General features: G+C 36.9%; 1 protein-coding gene across 3 annotated transcripts in view; it reads left to right on the forward strand.

Annotated features, from left to right (window-relative positions):
- The first annotated feature begins 1,987 nt into the window (after window positions 1–1,987).
- Window positions 1,988–17,900, forward strand: part of ANKRD12 (ankyrin repeat domain 12) — a 162,655-nt gene continuing 146,742 nt past the window's right edge. For 2 of the 3 annotated variants that reach the window (XM_077135963.1, XM_077135965.1), the window contains exon 1: window positions 1,989–2,284. The gene's annotated coding sequence lies outside the window, so the exon portion shown is untranslated. Of the gene's footprint in view, window positions 2,285–17,900 lie in introns of all 3 variants that reach the window. The other variant, XM_077135964.1, reaches the window with a different exon arrangement.

Genomic DNA, 17,900 nt, shown 5'->3' on the forward strand with positions numbered 1-17,900 from the left:
AATTTTTGTCCACTTTTCTTAGAGATCGTTATCAATTTTAACACAGAGCATTGATTTTAAAGATAGCTTTCTGATTTAGCTTTTAAAAACAGTAGGTAGAATTCCACTATCATAATCCAAGATGGTTTCAAAATTCATATGATCATAATGATTAAAAAAACTTCTTGCCAGTTTTCAGAAGTTGTAGATGGCAGCTCTATTTCAGCCTATTCAAACCAGTAAGGAAAGAAATTGGAGTTATTTCTAAATTTACAGCAGGCTCATCCATTTCCTGTTTGAAAGTTTCATTTGGACCTTTTGAATAATTAATCTTGGGTGAGTTGTAATTTGTCATGTTTGTAGATTACCAACTATAATCTTAATGAGTTTCATTGAATTTTTCTTGCAACTTGAGTTTACAATGAACCTTTCTCTTACAGACTATGATTCTACTAGGCATAGTCAATACAGTGTCCTGAATCATACTTACCTGATGAGTCTTTAAGGTATTCAAAAATTTTAAGTAATAAAGTAGGGCATGTAACTGTTGCCATAAATTTATGCTTAATTTATTTCAGCAAATTTTAAAATTGAGATTACCTTTCAAAGGATGCTGATGATGGTAGCACATCATGTAAATGTAATTAACACCACTGAATAGAAACACTTAAAAATGATTAAATGGCAAATTTTATGCTCTATATATGTTACCACAAGAAATAAGGGAAAATTGGCCACCTTTCTATTTTAAAGTGAGGTACTACTGCTACAGAAATAGCTCACTACCATTGCCAGCCATACTAGTTGGCCTATTCCGTAAGCCTGGGTTAAGTGAGAACCATTTCAATGACTTAGGTGTCAAAAAAATTCTGACATTTTCAATGGATTTTCTTTGTATTTCATGCCATAAATAGCGAAATAAAACGTAACACTTCCACCTCTAGCTATTAAATGCTTTAACTATTCATATGGAACCTTATGTTTTAGACGCAGGAGAAATCAGGTGTCTAGAAAAGGAAAAAATAGTGATCTTTAATACAATTTTATGCTGTATATAATACTGTGTTGGGAACTGGCTTTCCCATCATCTGTGATTTGTAACTGTATTCGGTGCTGTGGGAATTTGAAGGGCAACTTTAGCGATAAAGGAGAAGATGGTTTCCCTCCAATTAGGGTAACACTTGAGTGGTTCAAGGAAGGCATTAACAAATCCTCCGAGATCGCGCTCGAGGTAAAATGCGTCCCGAAGAAGGTTAGGGTCCATGCTGCTTCCTGGCGGTGTAAACTGTAGAGATGGTAAATGTTTCCCAACCGCTGCTCTTCCGAGGCTCCTTCTGCCAGAGGTGGGCCAGGCTGTGAGCGGAGGCGGGTCCAAGTACCAAAGCGGCGCCCCCGACCCCCTGCGCGCCAGGGCGGTGACAGTAACTTCCGAGTCTGACCCCACCGTCGTCCGCCCGTCGGCGCCGGCTCCACGCTGGTGGCTCCACACCACGGCCTCCACCGGGTCCACGCTCAGACTCGCTCCCCCGGCTCTGCAAAAGCAACACACGGATACCCCATGTGGAGTCTCCTCGTCATTGCCGCCGCCATTTTCAGCAACTAACAGTCACAGCCACTGCCATGGTCGCCGGCACCCGCGGCTACGGGGCCCGTTCGTCTGACTGCGTCGATGGCGCCGCGTTTCCTCTCCCCGGGAGCCCCCTCCCTTCCATGCCGGCTGACAGGGACAGAGGAAGCTATGGTATCCCGGGTGTCCGGGAAGGGGGGGGCGGGAAATGTCGCTAGTTCCCCGGCGAGGAACCGGCACAAAGGGAGGAGCCCAGGCCTCCACCTGACACCGGCTCGTACTTGGTACGTTCCGACCCCGCCCACGGCGCGGCGCACTTCTCAGCCAGGATCTAGCGAGTCAAGCCAGAGCCGCCCGGCGGAAGGTGCAGGCGCCGCCGGGGGCGGAGCTCTGGCCGCCCGTCCCCTTGCTGCCGCGTCACGTGCCGCTGCGCAGGCCAATCGGCGGGCGGCGCCGCGCTGGGAGCTAGGAGGTTGTGGTGAGAGACGGTCCGGGACCGGAGATGTTTTCAAACCCGGCCTTGGCGGCGTTCGTGGCGGTCGCAGCGGCGTCGGCGACGACGACGACAACGCAGAGTCCCTCGTCCCGGAACTAAAGCCTTCCGCGCAGGGCGTGACGCGGGGGTCCGTGTGGGAGAGGGGGCGTGGCGAGCGGAGAGGAGGCAGGAGAGCTCGGTTCCGCGCTGCCCCGGCCTGAGGGGGACCTCAGGGCTGTGCTGTGCCGGTCCAGCCTGACGAGGTAAGGGCTGCCCCGTCCCGCGGCCTGCGGGTGACAGGCCATTACGGCCTGCAGGGTCCCGCCCGTCCCGGGTCACCGCCTCTGTCCGGGGCGTGCGGGGTCGGCGGCGCAGGTGCGAGCGGCCGGCCGGGTGTGCGTGGCGGCGCGGGCGCTGTCGGGGGCGCGGGATGGTGCAGGGCGGGGGCAGGCCCGGGGGAGAGGGCCAGAGGGAGAGGGCGGGCCGGGGTGTTTCGGCGGGGGCACCTCCCTTCCCTTGGCGCTGCCGGCCCAGGCGCGCTCGGCGCCGCCGCCTCCGGTAACATGGCGGGGCCAGAGGAGCGCGTGTGCGCGCGTGTGAGTGCGCGAGTGTGCGCGGACGGCGGAGTCCGCGGGCGGGTCCTCCGCGCGCCCGCACGGGCCGAGAGCAGGCGGCTGCCGGCGCGGGCCCAGCCTCTTGCTGCGAGGGCCAAACGTGCCGGGGTGCCGGGGAGAGGTGGCGGTGGACAGCAGAAGGGGAGGTTGCCGCGTCGGTGGCTCTCGGCGACGCTGCGGTTCTCTTGTAAATGCCAGGGTTGTCCGTCAGTTCGGGTGCCCGTTGGAATGATGTTTGTAGACCCTTGGGAGCAAGTCAGGTTCTTAGATCTCATTTTGAGAAGTAATGTGGTGTGACGCATCCTCGAGGATCCCAAAGCGTTTAATAAACGGCTGTACAAAGAGGTTGCTGAAACCCAGCTGACAGCTGTTTTAGTAATAACAGTATAACACTTCAGGATGGGAAGTTAACAATATTGCACGAATTGAAAGGGAGGATATACTTTAAGCAGTGTAGTTATTGGGATTGTTATTTTCTCTGCACACCCTCGGCTTAACGCGGTGAAATGCGTTGCTGACCCAGTGATCTGTAACGCTTTGGAAATATCTCTAATCCTGAAATTAAAATGGACTTGCGTGTTCAGTATTCCCTTTTAATTAATTTACTTTTTATTTTGAAATGTTTCAAACTCACAGGAAAGTTACAATAATAATTCAAACCCTATATAGAGAATCCCAACATCCCCCTCTCTCCCCTATACTAGATCCACTAATTTTTATATTTTGCCACATTTGCTGTATCATTCTATCAATCATGCCATCGTTCTATTCTTGTACATGTCTCCCTTTTTATTTTAAAATGCTTTATGTAAATTATAAAGGAAGGCAAACCAGTAAAATATAACTTTATTAAAAACATATGCTAAAGTAGGCTGTTAAAGATCTTGGGCACTGATCTGTTTCAGTTTCTTCAATCATTATACAAAGGGTTTCCTGGAGATTAGCTCAGAACTGGCAGAACATGTGTTCTATTGGTGCCAAGTAGCTTAAAAACAAAATGAGATTGTGTCGACTGTGTAAGATCAAATTGTTGTAGTAACTAATCTTGTTGTTGGAAAAACCTTTAATTTGGGCTAGACGTTTAAAAATTTGAAGTGTTTACTGCTAGAAATTATAGACAAGGGGAAAAAGGCTTTACTACTTACAGATCTTTTATAGTTGACCCAGGCACTAACTGAATTTCTCAAGGACTGCATACAGCTTGACTAAAGTCAAGCATGACTGTTTAGGGTGTGTGTTCTATTTTAGGAGCAAGCAAGATGTTAAAATGAAGGAAAATCTACTTGTTATGTAGTATTTATGGGAGGAAAATTAGAATGAAAGAGCAGGATGCCTTTAATATTCTTAATCTCTTATGCTTTCTATATTAGTCGTTAGAATAGTTTTATGAAAGAGGCACAGCTGGGAAAGTGGAAATCTCTGGTTGTGTGTTCTATGAAGAATATTTGAGGAGGAGTACAGAGAGCAAAAATATTTAGATGAGGAAAGAACTTAGTAGGTAAAAATATGCTGTACAATCTGTGGTAATTCTTTAATGTAAGGGGGGGGAAGCTTGAATTTTATTGAGAGAGAAATGCCAAATTGATGGAATGAATTTAAAGAACATGATTTTATCAAGATGCTGATATGTTATTTTTCTTTCTATGGAAGTTGTTGAAAAATGTGACTGATATTTTGAAGTAGATTGGAGAAATGCTGGTAGGGACATTGAAAAACGCTTTGTTAGAAAATAGATTTTATTTTAAAGAATACAAAGAATAGTAAAAATATTATTTCAATTTTTGGTATTTAACCAGTGGTTAAATATTTTATACCACTTTTATGTTTTAATAGTGTTATTTCAATCTAAAAAGAGACTGTCAGTGAGATGTGTTATTTCTGTCATAGTTCATGAGAGGTTTAGACTGCTTTCTGTACCTAAATATGATGTGTAAGCAACATCTGTTAGAAAAGCATGAAGAATTTGTCCAGTAATTGCAATAGGTTGCTTAAGAACTACTGATTGACACTCCTTTCTTATTTGGAATTTGTTGCTAACCATAACATGTATTTTTTTTTTAATGCCTTAACCAGCAAAAATAGTATAGTCTTGAGATTTTTCCTTAGAGCTGGAAGGGATCTCAAATTTTCTAATCCAATTTCCTCATTTTACAGATGAGAAAATAAAGATGTAGAAAGGTGAACAGACTACGGAAGACAACAAAGCTAGTTCAAACAGCCTGTGGTTTGGCCTAGAAGTTTCTTTCTGTGAAGATGATAATTTGTCTCTTTCTTTAGAAGTAGCTTCATGGGGTAGTGGAAAGAACGTTGAAATGTGAGCGAAAAGACCTAGGTTTAAATTCATTTGTTACTTCCTAACATTGTGATTTTTGACAAATCATATTAACTTTCAGAATCCTGCCTTCTTAATCTATAAAAATATATTTCCTACATAAATGCAGGATTGTTGGGTGGAGCAAATGAGAATACTATATGAAAAGCACTTGTATAAACTTTATTCGAGTGAAAAAGGTGCTTTCAGAAAAAAGAAATAATTTTTAAAAAGCATAACGTTGTCTAGATCCCTAGGTTTCTGCTTAGGTCTTTTTTTTTTTTTTTTTCAGTGTCTGTTGGTTTACGGATTATCACTCCCTATAGATACATTTTCTGATTCCCACTTTTTTCTAATCTTAGGAAAGCCTCTTATGAAGATTTTAAATATTGCAGTTGTTAGAGCCTGACTTCCTCTGGAGAATTTGTTGTTTCTTCATGTAGGTTTGGAAATATTCTTGTATATACTCACACACACATAATCTGGTTTGTTTCTTTACCATACAATGCTTTTAAAAAGTAATAGTGGAAATATCTTTTAAATTCCTAAAACCCACATAAACACAAACCCTAAATGGGGATGGGAGTGGAAAGTAGCTATGTTAATCTGTCTGTTTCTAGATATGGCAGAAGCTAGAGATAATTTTCTTTATAAACCCAGCTTTGAATAGATCATGTTGAGGTCATCTGGTAGATCTAAGATACATAAAATTACTGAAACAAAGTTTTTCATAGTTTGTTTTTGCTGGTAAGTTTAAAAACTTTTTCTCCTAGCCCTTTAAATTGGTAATATTGGTAACCAGTATGTGAATAGTGTAATTATATACAAATACTAATACAGAGTATATGTAGACTTGAAAATAAGGATAATGTTAATCATAGGTAACATTTGTTCAGCACTTGGAATATGCAGGTTTCTGTATTCAAAGTTTTAGGTGAAGTGATGATTTTCATAACAACCTGTAAAACAGATACTGTTAAGAAAGATACTGTTAGTATTCTAATTTATGGCTGTTGAAACTGAGGCTTTGAGCAGTTTTGTGATATGTTGATATTCATACAACTAAATAAGCAACAGCAGGAATTCTTACTCCTGCAGTTTGACTCCATTGTCTCCACTTTTAACTCTTTCTTTGCTCTCTCTCTAAGGGTGTTTAGCTGGTTTTGAAGTTTATTTTTTATTTTTTGGAAGAGTTTTAAGGTAGTGTTTCTTAAATTTTAGACTTCATGAAAAATGCTTGGGGGGGCAACTATTCTGCCTTCCCCTGGCTGGATTAAAAATTAAGAAAAACAAACACAAACAACCAAAAATGAGGGAGAGAGAAAGGAAGGAATATAAGGATGATGGACATTTTTATGAGAAGCTGATACAGTTTTTATTTTGTTAATATTGTGTCAGAAGCTAATTACTCTCACTGTCTACAAAAAGACCGTGCTTGTTAATGTTACAAGAGGCTATCCTAAAAGACTCACCTTTATATTAATGTTATTATTCTAAAGAGGCATACGTTAATCAGAGTGGCTGAAGGAAAAATAAAGAAGCAAACTCATTCAAGATTTTAATAAAGGAATAGATTCAGTAATAGAAGGTTTGAGTTTGTCCAGATTAGAAAATGGCATCCAAAATTAAGTTTTCTGATTAGTGACACCTTCCAAAATTCAAATAAATTTAAATTGAAATTTAATTCCTGAGAATATTAAGTTTAAATTCAGTAGTGTTTCCAAATTGAGGTAAGTAATGGACATAAGTTATGAAGCTGCAAGTTATAGAGTGAAATTAACTTCTTAGGTTTTTAAAAATTCCAAATTAAAAAGCTGCGTTCTTTAATTCCTTAACATCTTATGCTAAAATTGTTTCAAAATATGTACGTTTATCTTTCTGGGTATCAGTTTGTGTTTGGGGCATAATTGGGGAAAATATTACAGAGATTAGCAATTAATGCCATATTTTTAACTATCTTATTGCTTGAAAGAGTTTTCTAGAGAACCTCGTAGCTTGTTAGATTTTAAATTGTTCTTCCTCCTACATATGTCCTGTATCTGTCAGACATTCTGACTTCTTAACGGAGAATAAAACCATATGTGGCTCTTTCTCCTTCGAAATCACCATATCGACTCAGAATAAAAAAATAATAGTACCTTAAAAAGTATAATGCTTTGTAGTTCACCAAGTACTTTTCACATCCAATCTCATTTGAATTTCAAAACTCTGAGATAGGTTAAACCAGGATTGTCAGCTCATTTGATGTATTGAGCTATGGATTGAATCCGGGTTATAATTATCTGGAGTAATTTCTTTGAAATTCACTCATGAAAGAGAAGCATTAGCAAATCTAAAGGAATTGGAAAGAAAGACATATACTTGTATTGTCTTTTACACTGAAGCCACATAGTATAGTTTTCTTTCTGTTCCATTATACATCTTATGTGACTTAAGTAGAGAAGTAAACATTTAAAAGCATTATTTATAGTACCTTATTAATTAGTGGTAGTAGTTAATGATGTTAAAGATAATTATAATACATATTTCTATAGCTTTTTTTTTTTTTGCATGGGCAGGCACCGGGGGAACTCTGCCTGCTGAGCCACCATGGCCGTCTATAGCATTTTTTTGAGGATTTCTAAATGCTTGAATCTCAGAGGTACTGATGAATATTAATATTATTTGGAGGGTAAGAAAATTAAGTTTCACAGAATGTTTACTACCACATTTGCAGAAGAATATTGTTACTTAGAAGTAAAACCTTGACTGTGTTCCTGTGTTCTATAATCAAGTCTTGCAACCACTGAGTTAAAATAAACCCTTTTCACCAGTTTAATTCTCACTATTTGGAAGTTACTTTTTTTTAAGGTTTGTGTTCTGGTTGTTAGATACTTTCAAATATATTATTTTCATATGATGAGAGTCTGTGTCTTACCTGTTGAGGTAAGGAAACACTTTAAAAAGTTGTCACGGGAATATCTTTAACTATAAATCTTATTACTCAAGAATTAACTTGAAGTTTAGGAGGTGTTATATAAATTTAAGTGTTATTACTTTGAAAAAAATTGTTTCATGTCGCTTCATTAAGGTTGACTTCGTTCATTCATATATTTATAGTTGAGGTGATCCATCCAATAGTGCTTATTTAACCTTCAGAAATTATCCCCATTTTCCAGGATTCTTATTACATCCCCAGATGAAAATGAGTAATAGCCTTTAACCTTCAGTTGAACAGGCAACAGTTACTTCTTTACCAAGTTTCTGTTTGTCCTCATATTATTGTAAAGTAAACAGGAACGGTTGATAGCAAATTGGCTTACTCATTTTTCCTTTCTTTTGTCCCTTTTCCCCCTTAGTGGTTCCTCCTTCCCCTTCAGGCATTACTGCTCTCAGACTGCTAATACTTTCCCAGTGAAATTAAGATCTTTACCTATCAGTTGTTGATGAACAATTTAAATTTGTGTTATTTAATTTAAATGACAGTTACCACTTTCATTTTACATTTTAAGGCTTTTATCTTTCTATCTAGCTACAGTAATTTGGAGAATTAAATAATCATTTACATTTTCTCTTATGTGAATTGATTCTTCCTGAGCTTTAGCCATTTATCTCTCTTTGTTCCCCCTTAACGCAGAAGTTCCTGAAGTATGTCAGTCAAGAATTTAAACAAATAATTTTTTTTAATATTTGTATTGGGACCTTAAAAAATTACAATATTAATATATGCTTGTTACAATACAAGCTATATAAATGAAAAGGTTTCTGATTCTTTGACCTTTGTGCCTATCTTTGTATATTAGAAATTTTTCATCTTCTGTGTTATGTTACAGATATTTTTCCTAATCTATCATTATCATTTGACTTCATAAATTTTATTTTACAGCAGCACCACCCCTTCACAGATACCCAAAGAAACTGGCTCTCTCCAAATCACCACCCATTGGGGTGATACTTCTTTAACCACTTTTTTTACGTCATTGACATCCCTAGTCCAAGAATTTCCCTTGCCTCTATATAGCTTTTGTATATTCAAAATGTTGGGAAAGACTTAGCAGAAAACTGAGACTCCTTTGAGTGCAGGGGAAAGCATGAAGCATCTCATACTTGAGTCATATTATGAAATGCTTATTGACTAGTATCACATAATTGCAAATACTCTGTGTTTGGTAATGGGCTCTCCACATACCTTCTCATTCACTCTTTGCAGTGACCAAAATTTATCTTACTCTCTTTACAGATGAGATTCACATTTAGTATTTAAAGTCATACCTATCTAATAGGCAATGGGGGCTGTATTGCTTCCTTACAAAATTACATCTTCAAAGAACTGATATTACTAAATGAAAAAAAGGATAAAATGTAGGTAAATTTTGAGTATTTTTTATTTTTTTATTTTTATTTTTTTTACATGGGCAGGCACCGGGAATCGAACCCGGGTCCTCGGGCATGGCAGGCGAGCATTCTTACCTGCTGAGCCACCGTGGCCCGCCGTTGAGTGTTTTTTAGGGAAAGAAAAGTATTGTGAATTATGGCTTTTATGATGAGTGAGAAGTCTTGAAGATCTAGTCCGAAAACATCGTGGGCTGTCTTCATGATTTGAAGCTAACTGGAATTTTTGTCTTTTTACGTCTTTGAATTATCTGGTTTTACTACAGTGAACAAATCTTATGAATATAATAAAACTTTAAATTCTGTGTTCCATTGAAGACTTTTAAAGTGATGTGTCTATGTACAGCACTGTGCTTGACATTGTTGAGGCAGGAGTTTGGGATTGGAAACTGCAAGTGAAGGCAATCTCATAGTCTGAAATCCAAACCGTTCTCTAGTTGGTGTAGGAAGGAGCACAGTAAGGACTTGGATCATGTCCATCTTGTTCACTGTTGCATCCCCAAATGCACTGCATTGTAAATGATCAGCTTATATTTATTGAATGAATAAGAATCACTTTTGCTTGATAACAGAGGATTGACAAGAAAAGGTGGATAACAATTTAAAAAAGGCTATGATTATTAGGATGAGAGACTTAGTATATATGAATTTCCAAGATGATGAATGATGTAATATGAGTTGTTTTAGAAAATAAATCTGTAAGTTATATGGAACTCAAATTGGAGGCAGTGAGATCATTTGGGAGGCTGTTTTGACATTAAGGTTTTAGGTCCCTATGTACATTTGAAGACATTCTCTGCTTGTGTGGAGCTTAAAATCTAGCAGAGCGGTATTTAAACAGGTATCCTTAATTGGGAACAGGTTCTGTAAGTTTTGAAGTTATATTGCAAACTTTTTTTTTTTTCATGAATATGTGTTCAGAAGAAAAGATCCATGGATTTTTGGTCCTGAAGTAGGTCTACAGTCCAAAAACTGAGAATTGCCGGGTTAGAAATTTGTTCCGTTTTTGATGTAGAGCTATTACATTTTTGAATAGTCCTAAGCTGCTTTATTTAGGCATTGTTTTTTCATAGAATCTTTTCTTTAATAGATAAAGCTTTTTTATATTTGTATTGTCAATGGAATTTGCCTTTTTATTCAGTTATATATGCCTGGATATATATAAGGAAATGTTTTGTTGTAAAAATAAAGCCACCATAAGATTCAGAAGAAAACGTGGGGGAAAACCTTCATGACCTTGGCTATGACACCAAATGCACAAGCAACAAAATAAGAAAAGATAAAAACCTTTGTTCATTAAAGGACATTATCACAAAAGTGAAAAGACAGCCTACAGAATGGGAGAAGATAGTTGCGCTGCGTATATCTAATCGAGTTTAATATCTAGAATATATAAAGGAGTACTACAACTCAGTAACAGAAATAACCCAATTAACTATGGGCAAATGACGTGAATTGCTTTTCTCTGAAGAAGATGTATAATGCCAATAAGCGTGTGAAAATATGCTCAGTATAGATAGTCGTGGGGGAAATGCAAATCAAAGTCACAGTGAGATACCACTTCACACCCACTAGGATGGCTATTATTAAAAAAAATAAGTATTGGTGAAGACACAGAAATTGACACCCTTGTATATTGTTGATGGGATTGAAAACTGCTACAGCCACTGTGGAAAACAGTTTGTGGTTCCTCAAAAAGTTACGTATGGAATTACCACATGACCTGGCAATTTTGGTCTTAAACGTGTACAAAAAGAGTTGAAAGCAGACTCACACAAATAGTTGTACATCAGTTTCATAGCAGCATTATTCACAGTTGCTAAGAAGATGGAAACAACTTGTGCCCATCAACACAAAAATAGATAAATAAAAAATGTATATACAATGAAATAATACTCAGCCAGTAAAGGAATGAACTTCTGAGACATGCTTCAACATGGATGAAGTTTGAGTGAAATAAGCCAGATGCAAAAGGACAGATAAGTTATGATTCGTCTTATATGGAATGTCTAAAATAAAATAGACGTAGTAGATTGTAGGCTCCCAGGAAGAGGGGAAAATGGGAAGTTATTGCTTAATATATACAGAGTTTGAGGTCATGAAAAAGTCTTTGTAATGGATGGTGGTAATGTTAGCATAACATTGTGAATATAATTAATACCTCTGAGTTGTACACTTAAAAATGGTTAAAATGGGGAATATTGTGTTTTATGGGTGTTTCTGTAACTTAAAAAGGCCATATGCATACTTATTCTTTCCCATTGGCGTTGGAGTTTTCAAAGTAGTGACTTTTTCATGTTACTTCCTTAGGTCAGCAGTTAGAATGTACTGAATTTACTATGCCCTGATCCCTTATTACCATATCTCTCATCATTGTCAGCATGTTTTGGTAAGGAAAAGTTTTTCTGAATTGCACTGCACAAAAGAGCTACCTATGATACATATATGCTACTATCCTAAACTGGTTTAGAGCCTGCCGGCTTTTTTTTTTTTTTTTTTAAATGAGAGCAGGCATCAGGAATCGAACCCGGGTTTCCGGTGTGACTGGCGAGAACTCTCCCTGCTGAGCCACTGTGGGCTGCCCCCTGCTGGCTTTTTAAAATAGAGTTTTTGAGTTCTTGTGTGAGAGACTGTGTTGGTAAGAGAGTGGGAGACTGGAAAAGTGAGATAATAGATCATGACTAAAATAAGGTCCAGACAATTCAACTCTGATATGAAATTATATGGAAGCTACAATTTTAGGCTGTAATTGAAGTTGTGTTATGACCACATGCTATTGTTGGGCTATAGTGGGAATAATAGTGTGGTATGTGGATTAGGAATAATTTATTACTTACATTAGCATAAACAATTTGTGGAGATAAAGATATGATTTTTCAAGATATAGGCTTATTCTACAGAAATAGAAATTATGATAAATTAAGATAAAACTCTCCTGGTAATAATTTATGACGTCACCTTTATCCCAATAGTTTTTATTTTGTGTATAACTTAAATTTACCACCAATTATCTAAGCAATTAAGTCTTTTATTTAAGCTAAATTATGTGCCCGCTATTTTTTTTTTAAACTTTTTTATAGTATAATATAACATATATATGTAGAGCAAAGGAAGGAAAAAGGAATAGTTTTCAAAGTACTCTTCAATACATAGTTACGGGACAGATCCCAGACTTTGTCATGGGCTACATCCTCTCAGTTTTTTCGTTTTAGCTGCTCCAGAATATAGGAGGCCAGAAGGAATAAATATTTTTTTTATCATCACAGTCAACTTCTTTTTCTTTTTTTTGTGAAAAATAACATATATACATAAAAGCAAGTACATCACAACAGTTAGTTGTAGAACAGAGTTCAGAGTTTGGTATGGGTTACAATTCCTAATTGTAGGAATTAGGTTTTTACTTGTAGCTGCTCTAAGATACTGGAGACCAAAAGAAATATCATTTTATTGATTCAGCAATCATATTTGTTTGTTAAACCCCACCATCACCTTTGATCTTTCTGTCCTGCTCTTGAGGGTTAGTCGGGCTATGGCCATTTCTAACCTCTTCATGTTGGAATGGGCTGTCAGTAATAGGGGGTAGGGAGATGAAACTAGCTGAGAGGCTGGGCCTTAATAGGTTTCAGGACTTGTCTGGTCCAGGGACCCATCTGAAATGATATATTGCAAAGATCTGTTACTACAGCTTGTCTTTTGGCGTGGGGTGGGTAAAGGAGTGAAATTAAAACAGCAAAATCCTTTTGTTTTTATTGTTAAGTATTTCAGAAAAGCTTGACCTTTTCCATCTTAATTCTGTTTCATATTCTATATGATAGTTAAAGTGGTCTGACTAGGGGAGTTGAAAATAATACTGAATGCGTGAAGTAGAAATCTAGGCAAGGGAAAGCTGGAATTTAAAACTGTACTGTGTACAGAAAAGAATTGTTAGTAACCTAATGAAGTAATCATTTTAGGAAGATTAGTGTGGTAGCAGCATTATTGAGCAATGGGGTCTGAAAGGAAGTGGTGAATTGCTAACTCACTTTGATTGACCTTTTCCCCTAATTATTCTGTTAGTGGGATTTTGCTTGGTCTCCAGTTTACAATTTTGCTTCAGAGAGAAAGGAAGTGGTAGCAGAATTTTTAACTAAAAGGTATTTCTGGTTTTTAGGATATGAGGTTTTCTTCCTGACCCCTTCTAGAATCTGTGACTCTTTCCATTGTTGACAGTGTAGTGACTATAATAGCTATTAGATTTCTTATTTCAGAATTGGTTAGTATTTCCAGTTTCAGCTGCTAGAGCCAGAGGTGCTTGTAAGGCTTTCTAACCATTTTCTCTGAGCTGTTGCAGCCCTCTACTGGTTTATGGAAGTTGCAACAATTTAGAACCCGGTAGGGCTAGAAGGAAGTCAGTAAACTCAATAACTCATTTTTAGAATGGTAGAACTGTGGAGGTTCTACCATTCTACCCAGACTCCCTCAATTGCAGGTGAATATCCCCCATGCTTGTTTTAATTCTGGAAAGCCTGTGTGTGTGTTAAATACCCACCAGGGCAAATAGATAATTGTAAATGCAACTGCCTGTATTACTTTCGCTACAAACTCTAAGTGTATTGGTGAAGTGTGTCCTTTATAGTCAGATGCTTGACATTGTTAAAAAAAATATTGTTCAAGCTAATCTCTTTTGTAAATATTATCTAATAAAGTAATGAGAACTTTATTTTTTAAAATTTGAGGCATTGCTTAGTTATTACTCTTAGAATATAAATGCAACACATAAATGCTAATTGCTTCTTTAAATTATTTAGACTATTTTTACTTCTGCTTATCTGTTGCTGTAGCTGAAAACTTAGGTATCATTCTAGCCTCTGTGTTGTTGTTATTCCACCCCCCCCAACCCCAATCTGATCCTTATGCTTTAAGGAATCACCTTGTCTCTTATCTAATTTCTCTTCAGTTCATCTTCCAGAGTTTCACCAGGGTCATTTTTGAAACATACGGTTCAAATTATGGCATTACTTTTTAAAAAGACTTAAATTACAGTTTCTCAGCATAAAGAGCAAACTCCTCAATGACAAGGTGCTTTGTGATGTGACCCTTTGCTACTTTTTTTTAGCTACATTTTCTCCCCACTTTGGTTTGTTTCATTTCTTCGACGTGTCCTACTCTCTTGTGTGGATATGTGTGAGTGTGTGCACATTTGTGTACTTATTTATCCTTCTACCTTTTATCTAATCTGTCTCATAGTCAGCTTTCAAAACTTTCAGGACTCTGTTTTAGTGTTACCTCTTGGAATTCCCAGCTCCTCCTCTGTAGACGTGCATCTGATTGGAATGATACCTTTGTGCTATTGCTGTCATACTTCTGTAGCATTTATTATTTGCTCATTTAAAACAGCAAATTCTCTTTGGACTAGGATTGTGTTGTTTTTATTTTTACTTCCATTGCTTGGCAGATAGAGGCTTGCTAAATGTTAAATCATAAATAATTGCATGAGCCAGCTAGGTATGATAGCTAAAGGAAATTCCCATACTTGTGTAATTTGAAGTCACCCAGTTAATTTGATTTTGTTGAAGTTATGAGGAGAATCAGTTTTAGACCAGTGCTTATTGGATATACAGGTCATGATAACATCTATGTTGAGGAAACGTGGGAGGAGATAAAGAATGGTAGAATTTTAGAGTTGGAATGAACCTCATTTACTAGAAAAAGTTAAAACTAGGAGCACAAGTCTTCTAGTGCTTGTTCTACTTCTCTAAACTCCTACTATATTTTGCCTTTGACTTATCTAGGATATTGGTTGTTTATATTTTAAGCAATTGGGCTATCTTAATATTATTCTATTTTATATCATAGGTTTACCTTTGCGGTATTTTAAATGTAATATACACGTCAAGTTAAACCAAACTGACCATTTATAATGTATTTACTTTATATAGTGTTATGAATTATCTGCTACGTTCAGATTCTTGAAAGATGTTAACATTTAGCAAACTACGAAAGGGTAGTTTACATTTACTGGATTAATCTTCTGTCCTAACTGTTTTGCTCTCTTTACTATTCTGTTGACTGAGTTGGAAACATGTCAAAAAATTGAAAAACCTTTTACCTTTTCCCCTCTACTTCTGTCTGAAGCAGACTTTTACCTGCCAGCTCAAATATTCTTTCCTCTTGAGTTCTATTCAGAACCCTATAGTTCTTCAGAACAAGTATGTACAAAGTAGAAATTGACCTGTTTTTTTTTTAGTGATTTTTATTTGCTGATTATAAAAGTAGTACATGTTTATTCTAAAAGTTAAAACCATATTGAACTGTACTGTTAGACTTTAGGATTTGTTTAGTGACTTTGCCACTAATTAATGTTATCCTTGTTTGATTAAACTTTACTGTGTGTATGATGAATGTTATCCTTGTTTGAGTAAACTTTACAATGTGTATAATGCTACACATTTTTGGCAATTTTTTCAATAACTGGACTTTTTAAGCATATGTACATTTTATCCCCAAAATGGATTAGTCAGATTCCTTTTTCTAAAGTAATACCTATGTAATCTAAGAAAATTTGCTTAGAGAGTTACTGTTTTCTACTCGAAAGAAGCATTGTGTAAGGTAATCAGATGTTGAGATCTTTTTCACCACCTTAAGTAGGTCTAAGTTGAGAAACTGAGATGCAGTAACTTTCTCCCAATTGTCTGATTTTCCCCCAGTATCAAAAGCAGTTTGTAGAGATTGTGTAAAAACAAAACATTTACAGTGTGACTTTGTGGTCGTGAAAGCCTTGTGTTTGATGCGCCTTTTGTCCAGACTATGGATAGATGAGTTAAAAAAAATATGGATTAAAAAGGGATAAATTATAGGGGGGACAAAGGGTAAATTAAATTGGGTAGATGGAAATACTAGTAGTCAGTGAGAGGGAGGGGGTAAGGGATATGGGATTTATGAATTTTTTTCTTTTTATTTCTTTTTCTGGAGTAATGCAAATGTTCTAAAAATGATCATGATGATGACTACACAACTATGTGATGATATTGTGAGCCATTGATAGTACACCATGCATGGAATGTCTGTGTGTGAAGATTTTTCAGTGAAAATATTTTTAAAAAAAGCGATTTGTAGAAATAGCAATAAAGGAGGCTTTGAAAAAGATAGTTTGTAACTTAAGTCATTTTGTACAAAATCTAAAAGATACAGGAATAATAAATCAAAGGCTTTTAAACTGCTCTGCAAGCTTCTGTTGAGACTAAAATAGTCTTTAAAAGTATTTTAAGTAAAATACTTAAAAATCTTCAGAGGGGGTATCTTGCCAAGAAAAATGTTATACCTGAAATAGAGGAGAAAATAGACTTCCAGAGAAGCCAGTGTTAAAGGTTGTAGTTCAGAGTCCATGACAAAAAAAACAGTAGATACCACTTACTACCTGTCCTACCCAGAAAAGATTGAAACAGTCGGTCTAGAAGAAGAAAACTATGGAACATTTATAACATAATTAAGAATTAGTAAAAAAGGGGACAAACTAAATATGGTACGATTATTCGAATACTCTTGAGGATCAATCTTGTAAGCTGAAATACTTTCCCAAGGAATTATCATTCTGCAAAAAAAAAAAAGGAAATGAGCATAGAAAAAAAGGGGACCATCAGGCCACCTAATGTGCTTATTTTTAAATTAAGAGGATACATTTTCCTTTCTCCCGCATGTATGTTATATATGTAAATATTTTGATATGGTGGGGAAGTCTACTATTTTAAATTACCCTAAGTGAATCCTTTTCAAATGAGAGGTTTTATAGTGTTGTTTAAAAATTCCCTGAATTGATTTGTTTTCAAACTTCCCTAATGGTAAGAACCACTGGGATACTTATTAAAAATATGAGTTCCTGGTCCCATTCCAGAACAACTAAATCAGAATCTCCAGGGAAGAGGCGTGGGAAATGTATTTTAACAAACACTCCAGGGGGGTTTTATCATAGAAGTCTGGGAAACTGCCATAATTTATTTGCTTGATACATTTGAATTTAAAGTTATAGATTAGATTTTCTTAAGTACAATAGTCAGATATAACAATATAAATTATCAGGTGGTAAGTTCTGATTTTGTGACCATTAGGGAGCTCTGAAAACTTTTAAATGTATTTTTTTCTTTTTATTTCTTTTTCTGGAGTGATGCAGATGTAAATGTATTTTTGAGAGAAGCAGACAGGTAGGAAGAAAGGGGAAGAGTGAGATGAGGCTGTATGATATGGAATAGTTTTAAATAGTGACATTAGCCAACCAGAAATGTTCACCCACTTGTAACTCCCCACTATGATAAAATTTTTTAAATTTAAATATTTTTATTGAGAAATCTTCACACACAACCCATCCACAGTATACAATCAGTGGTTTACAATATGATAGAAAATTTTCAAGTATTTTGTATAATTTGGACAGAGTTAAGAAGCACCTTTGTTTTTAAGGAGTTCTTAATGCAACTTCTTCAACCAAATGATGTTCAGTTTACGCTAGTTGTTGATGTAGCTGTTAATGCTGCTTTGGTACCCCTAAATAGCAACTTGAATGTTTGTCTTCATTATAAATAAAATTATTCAGAGATAACGGTGATTTTT

The sequence above is a fragment of the Tamandua tetradactyla genome, chromosome 18, assembly GCF_023851605.1.
Source record: "Tamandua tetradactyla isolate mTamTet1 chromosome 18, mTamTet1.pri, whole genome shotgun sequence".
In the NCBI taxonomy this organism is placed as follows: Eukaryota; Metazoa; Chordata; class Mammalia; order Pilosa; family Myrmecophagidae; genus Tamandua; species Tamandua tetradactyla.